Source organism: Eschscholzia californica, unplaced genomic scaffold, assembly GCF_041429995.1.
Source record: "Eschscholzia californica isolate CP2 unplaced genomic scaffold, dmEscCali1.0.p SCAF_2, whole genome shotgun sequence".
Classification (NCBI taxonomy): Eukaryota; Viridiplantae; Streptophyta; class Magnoliopsida; order Ranunculales; family Papaveraceae; genus Eschscholzia; species Eschscholzia californica.
This window is the reverse complement of record NW_028238309.1, coordinates 23,065,826-23,075,708: the sequence shown is the minus strand read 5'-3', so window position 1 is coordinate 23,075,708 and position 9,883 is coordinate 23,065,826. Positions and strand designations below refer to the sequence as shown.

The following is a 9,883-nucleotide window of genomic DNA, read 5'->3' as shown; positions in this document are numbered from 1 at the left end:
AGCTACAGATTCTTTTCCGAAGAAATGTGCAACATTTGGTAACATATGAACTAAAGCGTCAGATTTAAATAAGGTCTTATTGTAGTGGTGGCCAATGCAGACGTGCAGCCCGAACTGATCCATCTGCAACCAGTTCTATGAATTCTCATATTTTTTTTAGCCCTATCTGTTAAAATTTTCTTTTGACATATAAGACCCACCAACCTCCTAAAAAGGATCCCAATGAAAAATTGAATAAATAATTAATTTGTTATCAACTTGGTCCTTGGGGAAGAAAAACGTGATAAGACGAGGAAGGAGACCAAAATTCCAAAATGATAAAGCGTGTGGACGTCATTAGACGTCAGTGTATGACCCACACATGACGAGAAAGGTATTGTTTTCGTTAAAGATGACGTGGGAATTGGCCCTACCCACGTCATGTTTGTTCCTTAATTACGCGGTGCACCGTCCTAACACGGTTTTCGTCTCAACCTCTTACCCATGGGTTGTTCTTGTTGAGTTTTTTCTAAAAAAATAATACTAATATTTCCATGTGAGATTCACATAGTATCTCACATCCTCTCAACCTAAAAGTAAATTTCATCCAATCCCTAACAAATAAAATCAAACTTATGTAAAGAAATTGTAATTTTTATGGGGTGCATCTACAATTCTACAAGTGCAATCCAAAATTATTTTTGGGATTTCTGTTTATATGCATTCGTGTACGTAACCAAAATTATATTTGAGGCTTCAGAGCGCACCCCGCCCTCTCGATTTTTTTTTCTTATTTGTTTGTTTTTCTTTCTCTTCTATTAACCTCACACACGTTTGCATTTAATTAACTAAAAAAATCATTTGTCACTTAATCATTATTTCCTGAAACGAACCCACCTCCATGAAAAATACCCTCTATAAACTCCACCCAGGTAGCAGTTCTGGGGTATATTGATTAAGGGGCACAACCGTTACGTCGAAAAGAATGATCGAATTCAGAAGACGAAGATCTTGAGTTAGGATTGTATGACAAGATCTTGAAGGGTCAGAGACCCTCGGACGGGCCCGATCTAAGGCCCTTGGACTGAGTAGTTCGAGGCCCAAAACATTGCCTCAGACTAGACAAATCAGACTAGTCCAATCTGAGGCAATGCTTTGGTCCTCGGACGGTAAAGTCCGAGAAGAACATCTATGGATATTGTGAGGCAATGAAGATGGACCAACCGAAGGCTCTAAGAGTAATTTTGGGCCACTTTTATGTATCCAACCTCAATATCATTGACTATAGACGTCCCCACTTTTATGTATCCGACCACATTCAATATCATTGACACAACAGTACCAGGACGTCCATGTCCATTAAAATGAAATCAAATCTAGTCAAAACTCAAGGTACACAAGCAGATTCAACTGCCTCGAGGAAAGAGAGTAGCACGTGAAATTCGTGACTTTTTTAAGAACATATACTTCAAAGATCCAGGTCCGAGCGTTATACCCGACCCGGTTATAGTATTGGGTTTGAGGGTCAATCAACTACAATCATCACTAGGAAAGAATTAAAAAGGAAAAGGTAAAAAACATGACGGTATCACTCAACGTCACTTTACATCATGATTGGGCGTATTAGTCATTGATGTGTGAGTGTGACTTTCCCATCCTCTCTCTCCCATTTCTCTCCCTAAAACTAGGCCACTTGATATGGTTGGAAGGTGGGGAAATGGAGGTGAAATAAAATGAAGATCAAGAATTGAAATGCTATCAAATTTATGTTTGGGCCAAAATCGGAGATGCTCCCTAAATCAATTTAATTGTTACATTTTTAAGAAATCACATTTAAGTTAGTCGTTACAAGACATTGATACATCATGAGGATGTGATAAGCACAATAGCTATTTAAGTTAAAATAATAATAAAATAGGTAAAAAATGCAACAACATGAAAGATGCCTAAAACTTCAGAAACTTGTTAAATTACTTATACAAATTCAATAAATGTGAATTCCACTTCCTTTAAGGATCGAATCTGAAACTTTTAGGATTTTGAAGTTAGTGTCAACACCAGTTGGGCAACAAGTGATGACACAATTTGTTAGTCAGAGAAGTGTGAAAAACAAATTCTTTTAGCTCCATTAATATCCCAAGCTGCTTTGCAAATACCAGCTGCCTAGTGCCTACTATCTCTCTACTTCTCTCTCCCTTTCTTTCCTTCCTCCCATTTAAATTCTCCCCTCCACTCTCTACCATCACACCTCTCTCTCTCTCTCTCTCTCTCTCTCTCTCTCTCTCTCTCTCTCTCTCTCTCTCTCTCTCTCTCTCTCTCTCTCTCTCTCTCTCTCTGTTCTCTCTAGAAGATCACCAGAATCATGCATAAAGTAATCCAATATAGAAATTGGCTACCCATTCAATCTGATCAACCCAAATCAGTTAATCAGAATTTGGAGGACTCCATTAAGATTAAAGGGTTACCAGGAATTAGGATTTTGGTATCAGAAAAGGCAATACTACTATTTGGGAGAAAAGGGTGTTGTATGTGTCTTGTTATGAAACGTTTGCTTGTCGGTCTTGGAGTAAATCCGACAGTTTATGAAATGATTGATGAAGCTGATGAAATAACTGTTGGAAATATGTTATCAACAATTGATAATACCCACAAAATTAAAAGTGAAATTAAGCAGTTACCACCTCAATTTCCATGTGTTTATATAGGTGGGAGTTTTTTTGGTGGATTGGAGAAACTTATGAATGCTCATATAACTGGTGAGTTAATACCCATATTGAAACAAGCTGGAGCTTTATGGCTTTAATTTACTAGTTTTAGTCTTTAATTTCCTTTTGTTTTGAATTTTTCTTGGAAAAATTTGTCCAAAGAGAGTGTGTATTAATGGAATCCTTTAGAGGGTGAGAGAGAGAGAGAGGTGATCATAGTTTAGATCAAATATGACACTAGGTTTTGTGAACTTTGTAATTTTCATCTTAATTTGGGTAGATAAATATGTTTAATCTGTTTGAAGTTCTAGAAAAATAATTGTATAGTTGATCCATTGTCCTCAAGAGGAAATATTTTTTGATCAATTCTAGAAGAGGCTAAAAGTGAAACCCTACTCCAAACTTACACAAAATCAACTATTTTCATTTCGAGTCAACTCTCTTTCTTTCTCTTCATTTCTTGGTAGATTTTTTTCATTCATAATATACCATTGATTTCTATTTAAATTTGGAGTAAGTCTACTTCTGTAATCTCTTGTATCATTTTTCATGTTCTCTTGGAGTACTTTGGACAAAACGTAAGCAAAAATGAACTAAGTTTTGCTTTGAGATGATTTATCTCTTATTTGGAGATGGTCAACTTTTTCTTTGTGGAAATTCAAAACAATGTAGTGGGGTTGATGATGACTGTGGAGAATAATGCCTATATCACAAACAATACAATATAATTTCTAAAAAGAATAGGGAAAGAAAAAGTTTCCCTTAGAATAACTTTCTTCAAAGTGGTTTCTAAATTTTTCGGAGATCTCAAATTCAATCTCATAGACGTGCAAATCAAAATTATTGAATTTGGATATGAATAAAGTAGTTAGATAGACTTTAGACCAGTACTTTCGTTGCACTTTAGACAAGTAGTAATTCGGCAGTTATCGTATTTATCACATCGTATCGAAGCATTAATTCTTTTGTAATGACTATTGTAGTCAATATTAAAAAGAAAAACGGTTGAAATATTTGCAAACAACAAAGACCTCAGACCAAGGTGAGTACAAGCTCATTTGGATCTATAATATATATGATTCCTACGTATGTTTTTGAACAACTCAGTCATGTTGGAATCTGACCCACAAAAACAAAGGACGTTTTCTGCATATTTGAGTGGGGTACACTCGTCGAAATAACTCGAAAGAGGTACCGTTGCGTTCGTTTCGTTGAGGGCTTGAATTTCGACTAAAGATTTTCATAAAACAGATTTCATATGAATAAGATATTAAATTTGAAGTCGGAGTTATTACATGGGAGCTAATTATAGTAAGTCCCACATCTAGTACCAAAACAAAATCATAAAGGCTTACAAGCAATTACTCACTCATACTTGTGTATTACGTGAGACGTGCTATAGTGCTTTGCGTGGTTTCCACCACGCAAACCGCGCACTTCGCACGCGCGTGGGCATTTAGGGCGGATTAGAGGCGTCCGCATGCAACTTTGCACTTCGCACGTGCGCATCGTCGCTAGTAACGTGGGAGCCTTTCTCTTTTTAGGTACATTAAATGTAATCCGAAGGACGAGATCTTTTATGGTAGAGATCACATAGATCACCATCTAACGGACCAGAACAGTCTCGTTGACTCACCAAAGTCGGTTAGACTTTACAATCATTATGACTGTTAACCCAACAACCATGGTGAATGTTCTTAGTCTATAAAAGATTTATAACTCAGACTGAAAATCTCACTTCGAAGTAAAAGAAATGCATCGAAAGATTTAAGAAAAGTTCGTATTGCTTACAAGAATTCGCCCGATTTCTGATAAAAAAGAACCTTCAGATCAGAAAGGTAAGACAGTTGTATCCTAGGAGGCAAATCGATTTACTGTCGATTCAAAATACAGTGTGACTATTGTGTTAAGGAAAGAGCGGCCAACTCGCTTGTGTCCTCCATTAATTTTTATTGTTTGTAAATTTTAATTTGTTAGATTACAAGTTTATCATTGTTCTAAAATTCTATACATTACGAGTAATAGTCAGAACCCTGACTTTTTATAATCAATATACCAAGACTAACAAGTCATTCCTAAAAGACCCACACACAATGGAAATTATGAGTAACTCACAATAAAAGTTTGAATGGGTACTGACTTTATCGTCCTCAAGCCTTAATTACTGGGGCACTTAAAAGAACTCTTTTAAATCTAAGAAGTTGTGAGAATTTGTTGGGGCAAAGTACCGCTCAAAAGTCAAAGTGATGCCCCGAGGAGAAGAGGTGCCTTTTCCCCAAGTCAGAATTATGGAGGGACAACCCCAAAGATTATTATTATTTAAAAAAAAGAAAAACAAAGACTATTCATTATAATTTATAAATGCACAAGCACAACATCACAGGTGGGAATCTAGCTTGGCCACCTATTATTACTAGGAAAATAAGCAAACAAGAGGTTTCTAACCAAATTCAATGGTCTCCGCTTATTTCGCCTCTTGTTAAAATTAATGTAGATGCTTCCTTCATATCTGTCACTGAGGTAGCAGGTATTGGGTGCATCATGTATGACGACTAGGCAAACTTCATTGCAGCCGCGGCAGACAATACTAGGGATCAGAACTCGGAAGAATGTGAATGTTGGGCTATATTCAAAGCGTTACAGTGGGCAAAAACAATGTCAAATTCAACATCTTCATATTGAGAGTGATAATCATAATATTATTCGAAGACTTTCGAATGAAGTTTCAACGATTCAATGGCAATCCGAAAAGCATATGACGCTCATCAACCAACTGGAGGTGATTTACTCGTACATCCCAAGACAAGGTAACAACCAAGCAGATCAATTAGCTAAATGGAGCCGAAGGAATATGGGTAACTGGAAGTGGCACTCAGTTAATGATCTCCTGGAAGGTGTTTGTATTAGTAGTAGTTAGTTCTGTTCTCTTTGCTCGTTTCTCAACAAAAATCTAGCCTGGCCACCTGATATCTGACCCAGAACGTTGGGTTCGATGGTCTAATATTGAGCCCGAAATCCGTAGTAGGTAGTACCTGCCTAGACAGCTCGAGTTGGCCTCCTTTTAAAAATTGTTAACCCGAGTGCAAAGCGCACCCATATAACCAGACTCATAAGAGTTGTCAGACTGTGCAGCGATGACTATGTCGTTGGATTAAGGAGCTAGTTTTAGGGATTCTTAAAAATTTCAACCGTCAATTTCAACTCTCATTGCCTACAAAGTAACAGAGAGAAAAAAAAATCAGAGGAACAAATGTGGGCTAGATAGAGATAAAAAGAAGAACTACGAGATGAAATCTAAAATTTTTGCTCTTTAGTGCTGGTTGTGGTAACATGCTTTCTTTTTGGCTTATTACAACAACTGAGAGCATCTCCAATGACACTGGAGATCACCAGTGCCATGAATAAATATGGTCGGTCACTGTTCATGCCACCAAAATGGTGGGATGGTAGGCCCCTCATTATTTTTAGTTTATATTCCATCATTTTTAAGTTATTTTTTATTCCCTTAACTCATTTTCACGTTTGTATTTGGTCCCCATTAAATATTTATATTTGGTCCATATAAAACAATAAAATGGGTTAATTCCGTTTTGGCCCCCGATTTGTGACCAACTGGCCGTTTTGGCCCCCATAAGTGTCCGGCAGTTCGTTTTGGCCCCAAAAAATTCCTAAATGGCCCCAAATTTTTTCAACCTCCCAATTTTACCCCCATGGCATTTCTGTAATTATCTTTTTTTTTCTTTTTCTTTGTCCACCTCATCTAACAATCACCACATCACCTGTCCACCTCACCCTTCTTCTCCGGCGAAAGGTTGCCGGCCGGAATAAAAAATTCCGGCCGGCCACCTTTACCCAAAAAAAAAAAAAAAATTTTTTTCTTCATCTTCTTCATTTCTCTCTCTTCTTCTTCTTTATCTCTCTTCTTCTTCTTTATCTCTCTTCTTCTTCTTTCTCTCTTCTTCCTCTTTCTCTCTAAGAGAGATAAAGAAGAAGAGAGAGAAAGAAGGAGATGAAGAAGAGAGAGAAATGAAGAAGATGAAGAAAAATTTTTTTTTTTTTTTTTTTTGGGTAAAGGTGGCCGGCCGGAATTTTTTATTCCGGCCGGCAACCTTTTGCCGGAGAAGAAGGGTGAGGTGGACAGGTGATGTGGTGATTGTTAGATGAGGTGGACAAAGAAAAAGAAAAAAAAGATAATTACAGAAATGCCATGGGGGTAAAATTGGGAGGTTGAAAAAATTTGGGGCCATTTAGGAATTTTTTGGGGCCAAAACGAACTGCCGGACACTTATGGGGGCCAAAACGGCCAGTTGGTCACAAATCGGGGGCCAAAACGGAATTAACCCCAATAAAATGTCGTAATGGTCTTAATTTGTAACTTAAGTCTAATAACTCTAATTATTATTTTAATAAATTCATTGTTATATTATTTTATTTAAAAAAAATGAGTATTAAAAATGATAAAAATGAAATTTGGTGTGATGAATAATTGAATAGTGGTTTGGTGAGACGTTTAGAGTTTTGTCCTTGGGTTCAAAAATCTGAAACACCAAATAATTTGGTGAAGATTCTTTTTTGATGCAACCATTGGGGATGCTCTAAGAAATGAAAGTAGCAGCGGCTTTGGGAATAAAGAAAAATCTCTGGAAAATAAAGACTTAAGAAACATATTCATTTTCAGTCCAAAAATTAGTTCTTTTGATTTCTGCCCCTAAATCTTCATCTCCTTCTCTCATCCTCTCTCTCCTACTCGTCCTCTCTATCTCTCTCTTTTTATTCTTTCTCTCTCTCACTGTTCCTATCTCAATGAAACAATGAAAAATCATTACATTCAAAATCCTCCTCCAAATCAGAGATGCCATAAGAAACAATGAATAACTCAAATCTAGGGTTTCATCTAAGAGATTCATACTCTCTTCGTAACTTTGATTCAAAGACAATAATTGTTCCTTCAAGATCAAAATATACATTAACATCAGAAATTAGTTTCTAGAGAGAGAGGGAGACCTTGGTTGCTTGTCGACCTAAAGATGTACCGGCAAAGGAAGCAACATAATCAGATACCCAGGGGCGGATCAATGTGTAAACTAAATATAATCACTTAAGGTAAGTAGCCCAGATGGTAAAGGCTACAACTCCCGCTCCTTTGTGCACGGGTTCGAATCTCCCAAAGAGCATTTTTTCCTCTTTTATGAACTGGCTTTTGAAACGATAATTGCTATTTGGTCCCCAACTTATAAGGAGGTCAGGATTTTAGTCCTGATTTGTAACCAACTACCGTTTTGCTACTCAATTTCGTCCAAACTTCTTTTTGACCCCCATTAATTTTTTTCTCCCATTTTGGTTGTATTATAATTGTTTTGTTATTCTTACATTTTTTTCTCCATCATATACTTCACCTATCTTTCTTCATCTCCCTCTTCCTCCACTTCCCTCGTTTCATGTTTCTCTCTTCCTCTTAGTCTTTTTTCACTTTTCTTTTTTCTCTCAGTCGTTGTAGCGAAAAGGAGAGTCTTGTTTGACGGTACATTTCTTCTTTGCAGACAACTAGTTTAGAATGTTTAAACATATGAAACAATTGTAATTGAATAAACAAAAGTGTATTTATCTTTTACAAACACCAATACCTTCAACATACAAATTAGTACGCAAATTTTATTTAAGTCAACCCTGCCTAGAACAAATCCTGGCTCCGCCCTGCACATACCTTATCCCATTCAAGTACTCTAAAGCTATTTTCAACAACGGATGATCTTTGAGAGATTTCATTTGAATTTGATTGAATAGGTTTTAGAAATGGTCTAATTTCGAATTTCAATCGATTAGAACAATCATAAATACATGAGATCATAATCGTTCTCTGTAATCTAGGAACATTAGGTTTCTTGCTATTAGTAAGAACTTCATATTTGGGTCGATTCCTAAATCACTTTCAGACATCCCTAATCTTCAAACCCTAGATTTGAGTTATTCATTGTTTCTTATCCCTAATCTTCAATACCTAAATCTTCAAACCAAGAGATAGGAACAGCGAGAGAGAAAAAGTGAGAGAGAGAGAGAGAAAGAATAAAAAAGAGAGAGATAGAGAGGACGAGCAGGAGAGAGTGGATGAGAGAAGGAGACGAAGATTTAGGGGCAAAAATCAAAAGAACTAATTTTTGGACTGATAATGAATATGTTCCTTAAGTCTTTATTCCCTGGAGATTTTTCTTTATTCCTCAAAGTCGCGGCCGTTAAAGTTTAAGATCACGACAAGGTCCAAGAACATCTCATATTTTGAAAACAAAAGAAGAAGTTAATTTTGAAGTAAATCAAAATAAGGAACATACTCTTTTAACTTCTATCTTTTATTTTCTAGAAAATAATTTCTTTTCATGTACATTCGTAAAAAGAATTCGTGTGCATCTAGAGAAGAAATAATTTGTATTCTTTTTGTTTTGATAGTGGTTTGCTCTCAAGTTCTTTTCTTCTTATTATGTCATATATATATATACGAGGGTGTAACGGGGCACAAATAGTTCTTCCGATTGCATAACAGATCGAGCAAAATATGTGAATGAGCATAAGTTACAATAGAATGACTCACTTGGCACTTATTCGTTATGTTGGTTAACTATTAACCTTCTTCAACAACACATTCTTATAAGAAGCACTTACAATGTAATTTTCAATATAAAAATAGTCTTAAACTAATAAGTTCAAACATTTAAACATTCATAATCAGAATACTCTAACACCTGGACGTGAATGTAACATTAGCATCCAAAATGTAAAAAAACATAACGAAGAACAAATCACAAAATTTACAGAAGATTCTTTTGAGAAAATGAAAAGAAAAAGGGGAGAAAACCTGGAACCTAGTGAGAATCAGAGCCAAAATTCAGTCAGACATTTCTTGAAATACCTTACTCAATGTGAATGTAAGGTACAAAAATTACTATTCAAATCTTGTTATGGTGAAACGGAACTTATAAATAATAAAACTGTTTTGGTAGTTATCCGCAAAGTTGAAAACAATTACCTCACCAAAAATATAGAAATCCCAATGCCTCAAAGAGGTAAATGGTAGAATTTGGGTGAATAAGATTTCTTCAAATGTGAAGGCGAGACTGCTAATTTATATGGCATAAATTCCTGCACAACAAATGTCTGGTTGTTCTTAAACTTCAACCTGCAAATGAGACCAACAAAACGATGGATTA

The 9,883-nt window shown here is 36.0% G+C and overlaps 1 pseudogene; it reads left to right on the top strand.

Annotated features, from left to right (window-relative positions):
- Positions 1 to 2,341: 2,341 nt before the first annotated feature.
- Positions 2,342 to 2,782, top strand: LOC147556984 (monothiol glutaredoxin-S5 pseudogene; annotated as a pseudogene).
- The last annotated feature ends 7,101 nt before the right edge of the window (positions 2,783 to 9,883 follow it).